Genomic DNA, 16917 nt, shown 5'->3' on the forward strand with positions numbered 1-16917 from the left:
TAATGTGAACATGCGTCAAGTCTTCTTTCAATTTTATCAACCACCGGTGACATGTATGCCTAGGGGAAGGATGAGATACGTGAACGGTGTCGAACTGATACGACATCCGAGAATCTGGACCAGACCCAGAGCCCTTCCTGCGCCAACATTGACTGGAATAGGTAAACTGACATGCAAACCTGTGACTTTAGCGAACAATGTAAGTATCTTTGAGGATAATCACACTAGGGGTGTGTGTGTGGGTCGCTTGCGTACTTGATGATCGGGAAATTGTCGTCGTCGAAATGAACAGCTGATGCAATTTGTCCTAACAAGTGAGTAATCAGATTTTGCAAGAGATTGGCCGCCAGACGAATCCAATATAGTAACTAAGTATGTTAAGTATGTGCTCCGAAAGGGCGTGGGTTCGAATCCCACTCTCAACAAAAATAATCTTTTTTGTCACTAATAAAGTCGTTTTCCCCTTTGATTTTCATGGAATTTCGTTTTTCTTAGCGTCCAGCCGTATCGAGATAGCATGTTGTCCGGAAATCTGTTGTTTTTTTATGTTGCACCAGAGTGATTCAGTTTGGGGCCCAGCTTATCATGGGCTTGATTAGTAGGTGCAAAAGAGGAAATATGGGCCGACCCATTTAATGTGAACATGCGTCAAGTCTTCTTTCAATTTTATCAACCACCGGTGACATGTATGCCTAGGGGAAGGATGAGATACGTGAACGGTGTCGAACTGATACGACATCCGAGAATCTGGACCAGACCCAGAGCCCTTCCTGCGCCAACATTGACTGGAATAGGTAAACTGACATGCAAACCTGTGACTTTAGCGAACAATGTAAGTATCTTTGAGGATAATCACACTAGGGGTGTGTGTGTGGGTCGCTTGCGTACTTGATGATCGGGAAATTGTCGTCGTCGAAATGAACAGCTGATGCAATTTGTCCTAACAAGTGAGTAATCAGATTTTGCAAGAGATTGGCCGCCAGACGAATCCAATATAGTAACTAAGTATGTTAAGTATGTGCTCCGAAAGGGCGTGGGTTCGAATCCCACTCTCAACAAAAATAATCTTTTTTGTCACTAATAAAGTCGTTTTCCCCTTTGATTTTCATGGAATTTCGTTTTTCTTAGCGTCCAGCCGTATCGAGATAGCATGTTGTCCGGAAATCTGTTGTTTTTTTATGTTGCACCAGAGTGATTCAGTTTGGGGCCCAGCTTATCATGGGCTTGATTAGTAGGTGCAAAAGAGGAAATATGGGCCGACCCATTTAATGTGAACATGCGTCAAGTCTTCTTTCAATTTTATCAACCACCGGTGACATGTATGCCTAGGGGAAGGATGAGATACGTGAACGGTGTCGAACTGATACGACATCCGAGAATCTGGACCAGACCCAGAGCCCTTCCTGCGCCAACATTGACTGGAATAGGTAAACTGACATGCAAACCTGTGACTTTAGCGAACAATGTAAGTATCTTTGAGGATAATCACACTAGGGGTGTGTGTGTGGGTCGCTTGCGTACTTGATGATCGGGAAATTGTGGTCGTCGAAATGAACAGCTGATGCAATTTGTCCTAACAAGTGAGTAATCAGATTTTGCAAGAGATTGGCCGCCAGACGAATCCAATATAGTAACTAAGTAGGTGATCCCAGTGGCGGAGCCAGGAAAAAATGAATGAGGGGGTCAAATAGTGTTACGCCTTGTTAGGTAGGGCCAATCCATCATAATACACAATTTTAGCAGCAAAAAAAGTCGGTGCCCTTGCTGTTCCCTCTGTCTCCGCCATTAGGTGATATGAATAACAAAAGACTCACCTCAACATGTAGGCATGCATGAGAAAAGGAGGAGATAAAGCTTACCATTTCAATTCTATCGTGCCACTAAAAATATTCAATACTACATACATTACAACTACTCCCTCCGTTCCATAGTGTAGTGTCAAAGAAAGTCTTACATTATGGGACAGAGGGAGTATATAATAATTAAATACTATAAAGACAATATATTTTTAGTTTTGGATTTTATATTATATTAAATATCCACGCTCCATACAACTAAATCTAATTAAAATATACTACAAGCAATTCCCATGGTATCATCTAGTTTTCTCTCTGCATATGAAAAAAATATCCTATTTGAACCCATCACATCAGGGAGACTAATAACTAGCACATGTGAATTAATGGGTTTTCATCGGAAGCAAAATAGTACTGGTCCCACAATATTCAACCATGCAGATGCAGATTGATGGCACTGTGTGTGAGCTCATGCATGAACATATAAGAGCAACTCTAGCAGACCCTGCATTCTCCCGGCCCGCAAAACATGTTTGCAGTTCACGGAAAAATGCCTTTGCGGGCCGGCGCGGACGGCCGCAGTTGCAGACCCCGCATAATGGACCTGTAAAAAAGGATATTCCTGAAATATGTTTTTTTACGGGTCGGCTTTACGGCGTCTGATCTGGCGCAGCTCCTCCCGGCCCGCAAAACTTAAATTTGCAACTTAATTTGATCCGGCATAATGCATTTCTTTGCTTTTGCAACAACATTGGATACAAAAGACATCACCAAATCTTTGCTAGAATAGCAAGACCAAAGAAAACAAGAACCACAAGTATGCATTTCAGAAGATTTCCAACTTCCATAACTGCTCCCACAAGTTGGACTAATATCTTCTCCATGCATTCATTGTTTATCTGCGGATTCTTGATTTTGCATTCTTCTTTCTTCATCTTTGGTTCGTAAGTAGATGTTGCTTCCCCTCTAGTTGCACATGCAGCCGCATCATTGCCTTCGATTGTACTAAGGAATGCACCAACATCTATTAAGTTTCTTTCTATCAATAAATCAATGTATTGGCCTTCCCAAAACCAAAATGAGCATCCATCGTCCTACACAAAAGAATGAGCAAGCTCGAAGTGAGCTACCGCAATTGAACTAAAGAATGAGCTATCAAATGAGCTATCGCAAGTGCACGTTGTCGGTGTCAAAACCGGCGGATCTCGGGTAGGGGGTCCCGAACTGTGCGTCTAAGGCTAATGGTAACAGGAGGCGGGGGACACAATGTTTACCCAGGTTCGGGCCCTCTCGATGGAGGTAATATCCTACTTCCTGCTTGATTGATCTTGATGATATGAGTATTACAAGAGTTGATCTACCACGAGATCGTAGAGACTAAACCCTAGAAGGATGATTGTTCTCGTCCTACGGACTAAACCCTCTGGTTTATATAGATACCGGAGGGGGCTAGGGTTACACAGAGTCGGTTACAGAGAAGGAGATCTACATATCCGAATTGCCAAGCTTGCCTTCCACGCAAAGGAGAGTCCCACCCGGACACGGGACGAAGTCTTCAATCTTGTATCTTCATAGTCCAACAGTCCGACCGAAGTATATAGTCCGGCTGTCCGAGGACCCCCTAATCCAGGACTCCCTCAGTAGCCCCTGAACTAGGCTTCAATGACGATGAGTCCGGCGCGCAGATTGTCTTCGGCATTGCAAGGCGGGTTCCTTCTCCGAATACTCCATAGAAGATCTTTAACACGAGGATCGTGCCCGGCTCTGCAAAACAAATTCCACATACCACCGTAGAGAGTACAATATTCCACAAATCTAATCTGCTGACAAATTTTCATAGTGTGACATCACGCCGCGGCCCGGTCATTATTTGAACCGTTTTTCTCAACCAGCTGCCGCACATATTGCGAGGCGGTTTCATTGGCACGTCTTGTCGAAGCAGAGATCGTGTCCCCTTATCACGGGATTCTCATCAATACAGGTGTGGGTAACCCAAGCGCGCCATCAACGCGGCGCCTGGGGAATAAGCGAGTTTACCGGGCAAGTGGGGAGGCGCAGGATCCCTGCTACCTTTATAAAGAGATAAGGACTCCCTTTTTCACCCACGCCTTCTTCTTCCTCTGCTCATCCATTCCCCCTTGCTCGAACTCCAGCGCCCAAGCGTTCGTCTTCTCCGCCCACAAAAGGCCTTCCGAAAATGTCCGGATCCGGAGTAGGAGGCAAGTGGATGGCCTCTACCGTCCGGGAGAAGGATATCAAAAAGCTTTGGGAGGCCGGGTATCTGGCCAAGAAAATCGGCCACCGTCTTCCGACGGCGGGACAGATTGTCCGTACTCCGGAACCCCACGAGAGGGTTGTATTCCTCCCTCATTTTGTCCACGGGCTAGGGTTTCCCCTCCACCAATTCGTTCGCGGCATCATGTATTATTACGGGATCGATTTTCATGATCTATCCCCCAATTCCTTCCTCAACATCTCGACATTCATCGTCATGTGTGAGGCCTTTCTCCGCATCTCGCCACACTTCGGCTTATGGCTGAAGATTTTTAATGTGAAGCCCAAGGTAGTGAGCGGCAATCACGCCGAGTGCGGAGGCGCCATGGTGAGCAAGATGCCCAACGTCACATGGCCAACAGGTACTTTTAATGATTATCTCTAAGAATGGCAGCAGCAGTGGTTTTACATCACTGAGCCGCGCGGCACGGAACGGGCCGCCGCTCCCGAATTCCGATCTGGAGCTCCCCTGCGGCTTACGTCCCGGCCCAAGAAGGGCCTGAACTGGTCTTCGCCTGACGAACTGTCGGTGCTCCAGATGCGCGTCAAGGATATGGAAGACAAGAATATCAAACTTGTCGATGTAGTCCAGGTGATGTCAGTTCGCCGGATCCTTCCTTGTCAACATAGGGCTTGCAACTTATGGGAATTCGACCCAGCTAAGCACCAGACCCCGCTAGAGCTCTTTGGCTCCTCGCACAAAGACATTTGGAAGGTGCTTTTCAAGTCCGGCAAATCGTGGCCGGACTCAGCCGAGGACCGCGGGTACCAACTGTCCCGCTCTGCAAGTTCGGTAAGTCATTATATGTTGGCAAGTCATGCATAACCCAAAGGTAATGCTAAATGTGTTTTCCACAACTCTTCTAGGGCTGGACGAAGACGGCGGGGCGGATCTACTGTCCGGCCCCACTGCCGGAAGAACCGTCCGGCCCACTTCTGACGAAGATGCTAGTCCCGACGCCTTACAAGGCGCCGAAGAAGAAGGCCGAGAAGGAGGACAAAAAGACCAGGGGCGGCCTTCGTCGCCGTGGCACTTCGTGCACAATATCCGAAGACTCCGATGCCCGCTCTTCCTCCGAGGAAGAGGAGGAAGAACAATCCCCAGTGAGGGGAAGAAGAAAAGGACGGCCTCCACGTCCTTGGAGGCCGAGTCGCCTAAGAAGGGAAAAACTCCCTTTCCGGAGGAGTCCACCGCCGCTACCGACAGCAGCCCGGAGTGGGATCCCAGGGCCCAGCCCCTGGTGAACTCGTGAGTATATAAAATCTGAACGCGTTTGTGCATCCAGACTCACCATGGAATAATGCTTTAATCTGAGCCATGCTTTTTTACAGTCCGGCGAGGTCCCGCACCGAATAATCCTCATCGGAGGATTTACTGAGTTCGGATGCTATGGACAGCGGGACACCCCCGAAGGCCCCTTCCCCAAAACACGCGAACGACACCGAGGTGTCACCCCAGAGGGACCCAGGCCAAGGAGGGGGGGGGGGAGAAGACTGTGAAGGCTGAAGGAAATATGCCCTAGAGGCAATAATAAAGTTATTATTTATTTCCTTATATCATGATAAATGTTTATTATTCATGCTAGAATTGTATTAACCGGAAACATAATACATGTGTGAATACATAGACAAACAGAGTGTCACTAGTACGCCTCTACTTGACTAGCTCGTTAATCAAAGATGGTTATGTTTCCTAGCCATAGACATAAGTTGGTCATTTGATTAACGAGATCACCTCATTAGGAGAATGACGTGATTGACTTGACCCATTCCGTTAGCTTAGCACCCGATCGTTTAGTATGTTGCTATTGCTTTCTTCATGACTTATACATGTTCCTCTAACTATGAGATTATGCAACTCCCGTTTACCGGAGGAACACTTTGTGTGCTACCAAACGTCACAACGTAAATGGGTGATTATAAAGGTGCTCTACAGGTGTCTCCAAAGGTACTTGTTGGGTTGGCGTATTTCGAGATTAGGATTTGTCACTTCGATTGTCGGAGAGGTATCTCTGGGCCCACTCGGTTCTGCACATCACTATAAGCCTTGCAAGCATTGTGACTAATAAGTTAGTTGCGGGATGATGTGTTACGGAACGAGTAAAGAGACTTGCCGGTAACGAGATTGAACTAGGTATCGAGATACCGACGATCGAATCTCGGGCAAGTAACATACTGATGACAAAGGGAACAACGTATGTTGTTATGCGGTCTGACCGATAAAGATCTTCGTAGAATATGTGGGAGCCAATATGGGCATCCAGGTCCCGCTATTGGTTATTGACCGGAGACGTGTCTCGGTCATGTCTACATAGTTCTCGAACCCGTAGGGTCCGCATGCTTAAAGTTACGATGACAATTTTATTATGAGTTTATGTATGTTGATGTACCGAAGGAGTTCGGAGTCCCGGATGAGATCGGGGACATGACGAGGAGTCTCGAAATGGTCAAGACGTAAAGATCGATATATTGGACGACTATATTCGGACTTCGGAAAGGTTCCGAGTGATTCGGGTATTTTTCGGAGTACCGGAGAGTTACGGGAATACGTATTGGGCCTTATTGGGCCATACGGGAAAGAAGAAAAAGGGCCTCAAGGGTGGCCGCACCCCTCCCCTTGGTCTAGTCCGAATTGGACTAGGGAAGGGGGGCGCCCCCTTCCTTCCTTCTCTTTTTCCCTTCCTCTTTTCCTATTCCATATGGGAGGTGGAATCCTACTAGGACTAGGGAGTCCTAGTAGGACTCCACACTTGGTGCGCCCCCTCCTAGGGCCGGCCTCCTCCTCCCTTGCTCCTTTATATACGGGGGCAGGGGGGCACCCCAGAGACACAACAATTGATCCTTGAGATCTTTTAGCCGTGTGCGGTGCCCCCCTCCACCAAATTACACCTCGATAATATCATTGCGGAGCTTAGGCGAAGCCCTGCGTCGGTAGAACATCATCATCGTCACCACGCCGTCGTGCTGACGAAACTCTCCCTCAACACTCGGCTGGATCGGAGTTCGAGGGACGTCATCGAGCTAAACGTGTGTAGAACTCGGAGGTGCCGTGCGTTCGGTACTTGATCGGTCGGATCGTGAAGACGTACGACTACATCAACCGCGTTGTGATAACGCTTCCGCTGTCGGTCTACGAGGGTACATGGACAACACTCTCCCCTCTCGTTGCTATGCATCACCATGATCTTGCATGTGCGTAGGAATTTTTTTGAAATTACTACGTTCCCCAACAGTGGCATCCGAGCCTGGTTTTATGCGTTGATGCTATGCACGAGTAGAACACAAGTGAGTTGTGGGTGATGTAATTCATACTGCTTACCAGCATGTCATACTTTGGTTCAGCGGTATTGTGAGATGAAGCGGCCCGGACCGACATTACGCGTACGCTTACGCGAGACTGGTTTCACCGTCCAGAGCACTCGTTGCTTAAAGGTGACTGGCGGGTGTCTGTCTCTCTCACTTTAGTTGAACCGAGTGTGGCTACGCCCGGTCCTTGCGAAGGTTAAAACAGCACCAACTTGACAAACTATCGTTGTGGTTTTGATGCGTAGGTAAGAACGGTTCTTGCTAAGCCCGTAGCAGCCACGTAAAACTTGCAACAACAAAGTAGAGGACGTCTAACCTGTTTTTGCAGGGCATGTTGTGATGTGATATGGTCAAGACATGATGTGATATAATGTGTTGTATGAGATGATCATGTTTTGTAACTGAGTTATCGGCAACTGGCAGGAGCCATATGGTTGTCGCTTTATTGTATGAGATGCAATCGCCATGTAATAGTTTTACTTTATCACTAAGCGGTAGCGATAGTCGTAAAAGCAATAAGTTGGCGAGACAACAACGATGCTACAATGGAGATCAAGGTGTCGCGCCGGTGACGATGGTGATCATGACGGTGCTTCGGAGATGGAGATCACAAGCACGGTGCTTCGGAGATGGAGATCACAAGCACAAGATGATGATGGCCATATCATATCACTTATATTGATTGCATGTGATGTTAATCCTTTATGCATCTTATCTTGCTTTGATTGACGGTAGCATTATAAGATGATCTCTCACTAAAATTTCAAGATAAAAGTGTTCTCCCTGAGTATGCACCGTTGCAAAAGTTCTTCGTGCTGAGACACCACGTGTTAATCGGGTGTGATAGGCTCTACGTTCAAATACAACGGGTGCAAAACAGTTGCACACGCGGAATACTCAGGTTAAACTTGACGAGCCTAGCATATACAGATATGGCCTCGGAACACAGAGACCGAAAGGTCGAGCGTGAATCATATAGTAGATATGATCAACATAGTGATGTTCACCATTGAAACTACTCCATCTCACGTGTTAATCGGACATGGTTTAGTTGCTTTGGATCACGTAATCACTTAGATGATTAGAGAGATGTCTATCTAAGTGGGAGTTCTTAAGTAATATGATCAATTGAACTTAAATTTATCATGAACTTAGTCCTGATAGTATTTTGCAAATTATGTTGTAGATCAATAGCTCGCGTTGTTGCTTCCCTGTGTTTTTTTTGTTCCTAGAGAAAAATTATGTTGAAAGATGTTAGTAGCAAAGATGCGGATTGGATCCGTGATCTGAGGATTATCCTCATTGCTGCACAGAAAAATTATGTCCTTGATGCACCGCTAGGTGACAGACCTATTGCAGGAGCAGATGCAGACGTTATGAACGTTTGGCTAGCTCAATATGATGACTACTTGATAGTTTAGTGCACCATGCTTAACGGCTTAGAATCGGGACTTCAAAGACGTTTTGAACGTCATGGACCATATGAGATGTTCCAGGAGTTGAAGTTAATATTTTAAGCAAATACCCGAGTTGAGAGATATGAAATCTCCAACAAGTTCTATAGCAAAAAGATGGAGGAGAATCGCTCAACTAGTGAGCATGTGCTCAGATTGTCTGGGTACTACAATCGCTTGAATCAAGTGGGAGTTTATCTTCCAGATAAAATAGTGATTGACAGAATTCTCTAGTCACCATCACCAAGTTAGTAGAACTTCGTGATGAACTATGGTATGCAAGGGATGACGAAAGTAATTCCCGAGCTCTTCGTGATGCTGAAATCGACGAAGGTAGAAATCAAGAAAAACATCAAGTGTTGATGGTTGACGAGACCACTTCAAGTGTTGATGGTTGACGAGACCACTAGTTTCAAGAAAAGGGCAAAGGGAAAAAGGGGAACTTCAAAAAGAACGGCAAGCAAGTTGCTGCTCAAGTGAAGAAGCCTAAGTCTGGTCCTAAGCCTGAGACTAAGTGCTTCTACTGCAAAGGGACTGGTCACTGGAAGCGGAACTACCCCAACTATTTGGTGGATAAGAAGGATGGCAAAGTGAACAAAGGTATATTTGATATACAGATTATTGATGTGTACTTTACTAGTGTTTATAGCAATCCCTCGGTAATTGATACTGGTTCAGTTGCTAAGAGTAGTAACTCGAAACGGGAGTTGCAGAATAAACAGAGACTAGTAAAAGTGAACAAAGGTATATTTGATATACAGATTATTGATGTGTACTTTACTAGTGTTTATAGCAACCCCTCGGTAATTGATACTGGTTCAGTTGCTAAAGAGTAGTAACTCAAAAACGGGAGTTGCAGAATAAACAGAGACTAGTAAAAGGCGAGGTGACGATGTGTGTTGGAAGTAGTTCCAAGATTGATATGATCATCATCGCACACTCCCTGTACTTTCGGGATTAGTGTTGAAACTAAATAAGTGTTATTTGGTGTTTGCGTTGAGCATGAATATGATCTGATCATGTTTATTGCAATACGGTTATTCATTTAAGTTAGAGAACAATTGTTGTTCTGTTTACATGAATAAAACCTTTATGGTCATACACACCAACGAAAATGGTTTGTTGGATCTCGATCGTAGTGATACACATATTCATAATATTGAAGCCAAAAGATGCAAAGTTAATAATGATAGTGCAACTTATTTGTGGTACTGCCGTTTAGGTCATATTGGTGTAAAGCGCATGAAGAAACTCCATACTGATGGGATTTTGGAATCACTTGATTATGAATCACTTGATGCTTGCGAACCGTGCCTCATGGGCAAGATGACTAAAACGCCGTTCTCCGGAACTATGGAGAGAGCAACAGATTTGTTGGAAATCATACATACAGATGTATGTGGTCCGATGAATATTGAGGCTCGTAGCAGGTATCATTATTTTCTGACCTTCACAGATGATTTGAGCAGATATGGGTATATCTAATTGATGAAACACAAAGTCTGAAACATTTGAAAAGTTCAAAGAATTTCAGAGTGAAGTGGAGAATCATCGTAACAAGAAAATAAAAGTTTCTACGATATGATCGCAGAGGTAAAATATTTGAGTTACGAGTTTGGCCTTCAGTTAAAACAATGTGAAATAGTTTCACTACTCACGCCACCTGGAACACCACAGTGTAATGGTGTGTCCGAACGTCATAACCGTACTTTATTGGATATAGTGCAATCTATGATGTCTCTTACCAATTTACCACTATCGTTTTGGGTTATGCATTAGAGACAACTACATTCACGTTAAATAGGGCACCATCAAAATCCGTTGAGACGACGCCTTATGAACTGTCGTTTGGCAAGAAACCAAAGTTGTCGTTTCTTAAAATTTTGGGGTTGCGATGCTTATGTGAAAAAATTTCATCCTGATAAGCTCAAACCCAAATCGGAGAAATGTGTCTTCATAGGATACCCAAAGGAGACAGTTGGGTATACCTTCTATCACAGATCCGAAGGCAAGACATTCGTTGCTAAGTATGGATCCTTTCTAGAGAAGGAGTTTCTCTCGAAAGATGTGAGTGGGAGGAAAGTAGAACTTGATGAGGTAACTGTACCTGCTCCCTTATTGGATCACAGAAATCTGTTCCTATGACTTCTACACCAATTAGTGAGGAAGTTAATGATGATGATCATGTAACTTCAGATCAAGTTACTACCAAACCTCGTAGGTAAACCAGAGTAAGATCCGCACCAGAGTGGTACGGTAATCCTGTTCTGGAGGTTATGTTACTAGACCATGACGAACCTACGAACTATGAAGAAGCGATGGTGAGCCCAGATTCCGCAAAATGGCTTGAGGCCATGAAATCTGAGATGAGATCCATGTATGAGAACAAAGTGTGGACTTTGGTTGACTTGCCCAATGATCGGCAAGAAATTGAGAATAAATGGATTGTCAAGAGGAAGACGGACGCTGATAATAGTATCACTATCTACAAAGCTAGAATTGTCGCAAAAAGGTTTTCGACAAGTTCAAGATGTTGACTACGATGAGAGTTTCTCACTCGTATCTATGCTTAAGTCTGTCCGAATCATGTTAGCAATTGCCGCATTTTATGAAATCTGGCAAAGGGATAAACAAAACTGCATTCCTTGATGGATTTATTAAAGAAGAGTTGTATATGATACAACCAGAAGGTTTTGTCAATCCTAAAGGTGCTAACAAAATATGCAAGCTCCAGCGATCCATCAATGGACTGGTGCAAGCATCTCGGAGTTGGAATATACGCTTTGATAAGTTGATCAAAGCATATAGTTGTATACAGACTTGCGGTGAAGCCTGTATTTACAAGAAAGTGAGTGGGAGCACTACAACATTTCTGATAAGTATATGTGAATGACATATTGTTGATCGGACAAGATTTTGAAGTAGTTCAAAATAGAACAGTCAAAGAAAAGAGTTCTTGCCTGTGTTACAAGGTGTGAAATTGAGAAAAGACTCAAAGCCCGACCACGGCAAAAGATAGAAAGAGAATGAAAGTCATTCCCTATGCCTTGGCCATAGGTTCTCTAAAGTATGCCATGCTGTGTACCAGATCTATTGTATACCCTACACTGATTTTGGCAAGGGATTACAATAGTGATCTAGGAGTAGATCACTGGACAGCGGTCAAAATTATCCTTACTGGAATAAGGATATGTTTCTCGATTATGGAAGTGACAAAAGGCTCGTCGTAAAAGGTTACGTCGATGCAAGTTTTGACACTAATCTAGATGACTCTAAGTCTCGGTCTAGATACATATTGAAAGTGGGAGCAATTAGCTAGAGTAGCTCCATGCAGAGCATTGTAGACATAGAAATTTGCAAAATACTTACGGATCTGAATGTGATAGACCCGTTGACTAAAATTATCTCACAAGCAAAACATGATCACACCTTAGTACTCTTTGGGTGTTAATCACATAGCGATGTGAACTAGATTACTGACTCTAGTAAACCCTTTGGGTGATGGTCACATGACGATGTGAACCATGGGTGTTAATCGCATGGTGATGTGAACTATTCATGTTAAATCACATGGCGATGTGAACTAGATTATTGACTCTAGTGCAAGTGGGAGACTGAAGGAAATATGCCCTAAGGCAATAATAAAGTTATTATTTATTTCCTTATATCATGATAAATGTTTATTATTCATGCTAGAATTGTATTAACCGGAAACATAATACATGTGTGAATACATAGACAAACAGAGTGTCACTAGTATGCCTCTACTTGACTAGCTCGTTAATCAAAGATGGTTATGTTTCCTAGCCATAGACATAAGTTGGTCATTTGATTAACGAGATCACCTCATTAGGAGAATGACGTGATTGACTTGACCCATTCCGTTAGCTTAGCACCCGATCGTTTAGTATGTTGCTATTGCTTTCTTCATGACTTATACATGTTCCTCTGACTATGAGATTATGCAACTCCCGTTTACCGGAGGAACACTTTGTGTGCTACCAAACGTCACAACGTAAATGGGTGATTATAAAGGTGCTCTACAGGTTTCTCCAAAGGTACTTGTTGGGTTGGCGTATTTCGAGATTAGGATTTGTCACTCCGATTGTCGGAGAGGTATCTCTGGGCCCACTCGGTAATGCACATCACTATAAGCCTTGCAAGCATTGTGACTAATAAGTTAGTTGCGGGATGATGTGTTACGGAACGAGTAAAGAGACTTGCCGGTAACGAGATTGAACTAGGTATCGAGATACCGACGATCGAATCTCGGGCAAGTAACATACTGATGACAAAGGGAACAACGTATGTTGTTATGCGGTCTGACCGATAAAGATCTTCGTAGAATATGTGGGAGCCAATATGGGCATCCAGGTCCCGCTATTGGTTATTGACCGGAGACGTGTCTCGGTCATGTCTACATAGTTCTCGAACCCGTAGGGTCCGCACGCTTAAAGTTACGATGACAATTTTATTATGAGTTTATGTATGTTGATGTACCGAAGGAGTTCGGAGTCCCGGATGAGATCGGGGACATGACGAGGAGTCTCGAAATGGTCGAGACGTAAAGATCGATATATTGGACGACTATATTCGGACTTCGGAAAGGTTCCGAGTGATTCGGGTATTTTTTGGAGTACCGGAGAGTTACGGGAATACGTATTGGGCCTTATTGGGCCATACGGGAAAGAAGAAAAAGGGCCTCAAGGGTGGCCGCACCCCTCCCCTTGGTCTAGTCCGAATTGGACTAGGGAAGGGGGGCGCCCCCTTCCTTCCTTCTCTTTTTCCCTTCCTCTTTTCCTATTCCATATGGGAGGTGGAATCCTACTAGGACTAGGGAGTCCTAGTAGGACTCCACACTTGGTGCGCCCCCTCCTAGGGCCGGCCTCCTCCTCCCTTGCTCCTTTATATACGGGGGCAGGGGGGCACCCCAGAGACACAACAATTGATCCTTGAGATCTTTTAGCCGTGTGCGGTGCCCCCCTCCACCAAATTACACCTCGATAATATCATTGCGGAGCTTAGGCGAAGCCCTGCGTCGGTAGAACATCATCATCATCACCACGCCGTCGTGCTGACGAAACTCTCCCTCAACACTCGGCTGAATCGGAGTTCGAGGGACGTCATCGAGCTGAACGTGTGTAGAACTCGGAGGTGCCGTGCGTTCGGTACTTGATCTGTCGGATCGTGAAGACGTACGACTACATCAACCGCGTTGTGATAACGCTTCCGCTGTCGGTCTACGAGGGTACGTGGACAACACTCTCCCCTCTCGTTGCTATGCATCACCATGATCTTGCGTGTGCGTAGGAATTTTTTTGAAATTACTACGTTCCCCAACAAAGGCGGCACCAGGGGGTCAAGCTTCAGGGGCCGGACACCCGGGAGAAAAGGCTCCCATGGATGTCGACGGCGGGGGCTATCTTGAATTCGGCCCCCAGTCGGACGCAATTCCGGAGACCGATACGGCTCCAGAATCAGGAAGGCAGCCAGATACTTTATCGGCGGCGCTAAAGAGCGCCTCCATCGTTGAAGAACACCGTGCCCTTATGGGTACGGTGATTGAGAAGATTCGGTCCGCTGAGAGTGGACTGAATGAAGCCTGCATCTGCCTTATAACGGGCTTTGAGGTATGTTTTGTGAGGTTTTGAAGAATGTCATAGTGTAGGTAGTAGCCCCTGATACACTGTTTGGTGAAAGAAAGAACCGAACAGAGGATCAAATATATGTTTGCAGGAGACTCACTTTATGGCATCTCTCTTTTGTCCAAAAGCAGGCGTCTGTAGCAACTGCCGCCTCTCAGACTGAGGAAGTCTCCGGACTGAGACAAAGTCTAGAGCGGGCCGAAGGAGAACTCGGCCGAGTGAAGAAGCAGTTGGAGGATAACCAAGGTATGCAGAAACCTTGTTCGCATTTAGCGCGGATGATTGAGTTTGTATGATGAAAATATTTTTATGATGTGCTCTAGGGGCGACGGTCGAAATTGAGGATCTTAAGAAGGCTGTGGCCGAAGCCGAGAAGAAGGCAGCCACAGAGCAGGCTCTTCACGAAAAGCATGAGGCCAGGGTTATTGAAGCTGAGCAAAAGCTTCAGGAGGCCGTGAAGAAATGCGAGACCTTGGAGCAGAGTTTATCAGGGAAAGAATCCGCACTCTCCCAAGCTCGCCAAGCCGCAAGTGATGCCCGGGGGGAAGCCCAGGGCGCCCTGAAGGAAATCCAGGAGGCGAGGAAGATTGCGGCTGGTAAGGCTTTTTCTATGCAAAGCGTGTATCTGAAAGGAGAAAATCACGTTTACTAATTTGAATTCGGATTTCTCCAGGGGTATTTGCGGAGCTGCCACGCAGCATATCTGATGCCGCCCAATTCTACCGAGCCGCAGAAAGGAGCGCTGCGGAGAAGCTCTTCTGGTCGCAGTATCTGGCGCCGAATTATCCGGTGCCATTTGCCGATCAGCTGAAACAGCTGATCGAACTGCATAAGGCGGCCGAACTAGCCAGGAAGGATTTAATTATCCGGCTATGGCCCGCCGAGCGATTTCCAAGCAGCTACTTCGGGCTCGTGAAGCGGCTTGTGAGTGCCTGCCCTCGACTTGATGTCATCAAGCGGTCGGTCTGTATTGAGGGTGCGCGAATGGCCTTCGCCCGCGCAAAGGTGCACTGGGGGAAGATGGATGCTGAAAAGCTGATGACCGAGGGACCGCCGGAGGGGATGGAGCACCGCAAGCCCGAATTATATTATGATAGTGTCCTGAAAGGATCCCGTCTTGCGGCGGAGCAATGCACCAAGGACATTATATTTCCATGAATACGGTCATGTTGTCCTTTGTAATGTTGAACAAGGTCATTTCTATTATTTATTGCCTGTTATTTGAAATTTTTTCCTCCTGCGCGACCGTTTTATATATTAATCCTGAGAGTTGGTTAGTCATCGGCTTCTGCCCCCACGTAGGAAGTATGGGGGTGTTCGGGATAAACCTGAGCACTCTTTATCCCAGTTTTGGGTCCTTGAAGGAGGTGTTCAGCACAACGAACCAGGCAATCGGACTATAAGGCTTTATCACTCTCACTTAGCCATAGGAGTTTGACAAAAGGAAGGTAGGCGCAGCCCCTGGTGTTCGGAAGACCGCACGAGGGGCTCTATGAGCACCTGATCGGAAGAAAAACCGATCCATCGCACGCTGCATCAGTTATCGCTTAATGCGGAAGAAATCCTTAAAGATTTTATAACCTCTCGAACAGCTAACCAGCTCTCGCCGTATCATGACAGTCAGTTTTCGGCTTTCTCTACTGAGGTGCTCGTCCGGAAGAACCGGGACACAATCGCAGTAGTTCTCCCTGTGCCGCCCTAGCCGATATAGCGGAACGTAAGGCAGCAAAACATAGGAGCCGGACAAACCCAACTATTGACCCAAGACATGATTCAGAGCTGATGCATATAATGCTATAAGTTCGGGGTGCCGAACGACCGTGAAGGTGTTCGGACTTTATTGCCGTATTATGGGTACAATGAAGCCCCTGGCATATTAAGGCATATCGCGGTATACGGATGCCATTTGACAAAGAGTGTCAATAAGAAACAACAGCAGATAAGTGTCATATAAAGCCACATGTTGGAAAATAATACGTCGATGCGTATGAGTACAGGTAATGTGATAAAAATAAATATGACTTCGGAACCTGCTGAGACTAGGCGGGAGGAGGCTGTGTGCAGATCCGTAGCGTGGTCGGATGGTCATCAAGGGGCATCTCTAAGGATTCCCTTACGCATTCGAGCTGTTTCCATGTCGCCAGTCCTGGCCTACGCGAAAGTGGACCTGCAAAGAAAGTGCAAAAAAATATATTTATGTGCCATGGAGCGTTTAAGCCGCATTGTGTGGCCTATCCTAGCTGTGCCTCCGTTTACTACCGGAGTGTTTTAGTTGAGCTCCGGATAGGCCGGGCTATCCTGCCGCGGAGTAGTTCGGACTCCCTTGACGGTGTCCGGGAGCTTGGCCGTCGACTCGAGGTTTGATTGAAAGATGCCTTTCGTTGCTTCTACTGTCATGGCGGCGGTACATTCTTCGGCACAGAGGTGGAGTTCGGCCTTGCC

This window comes from Aegilops tauschii, chromosome 3 (assembly GCF_002575655.3).
Source record: "Aegilops tauschii subsp. strangulata cultivar AL8/78 chromosome 3, Aet v6.0, whole genome shotgun sequence".
Taxonomy (NCBI): Eukaryota; Viridiplantae; Streptophyta; class Magnoliopsida; order Poales; family Poaceae; genus Aegilops; species Aegilops tauschii.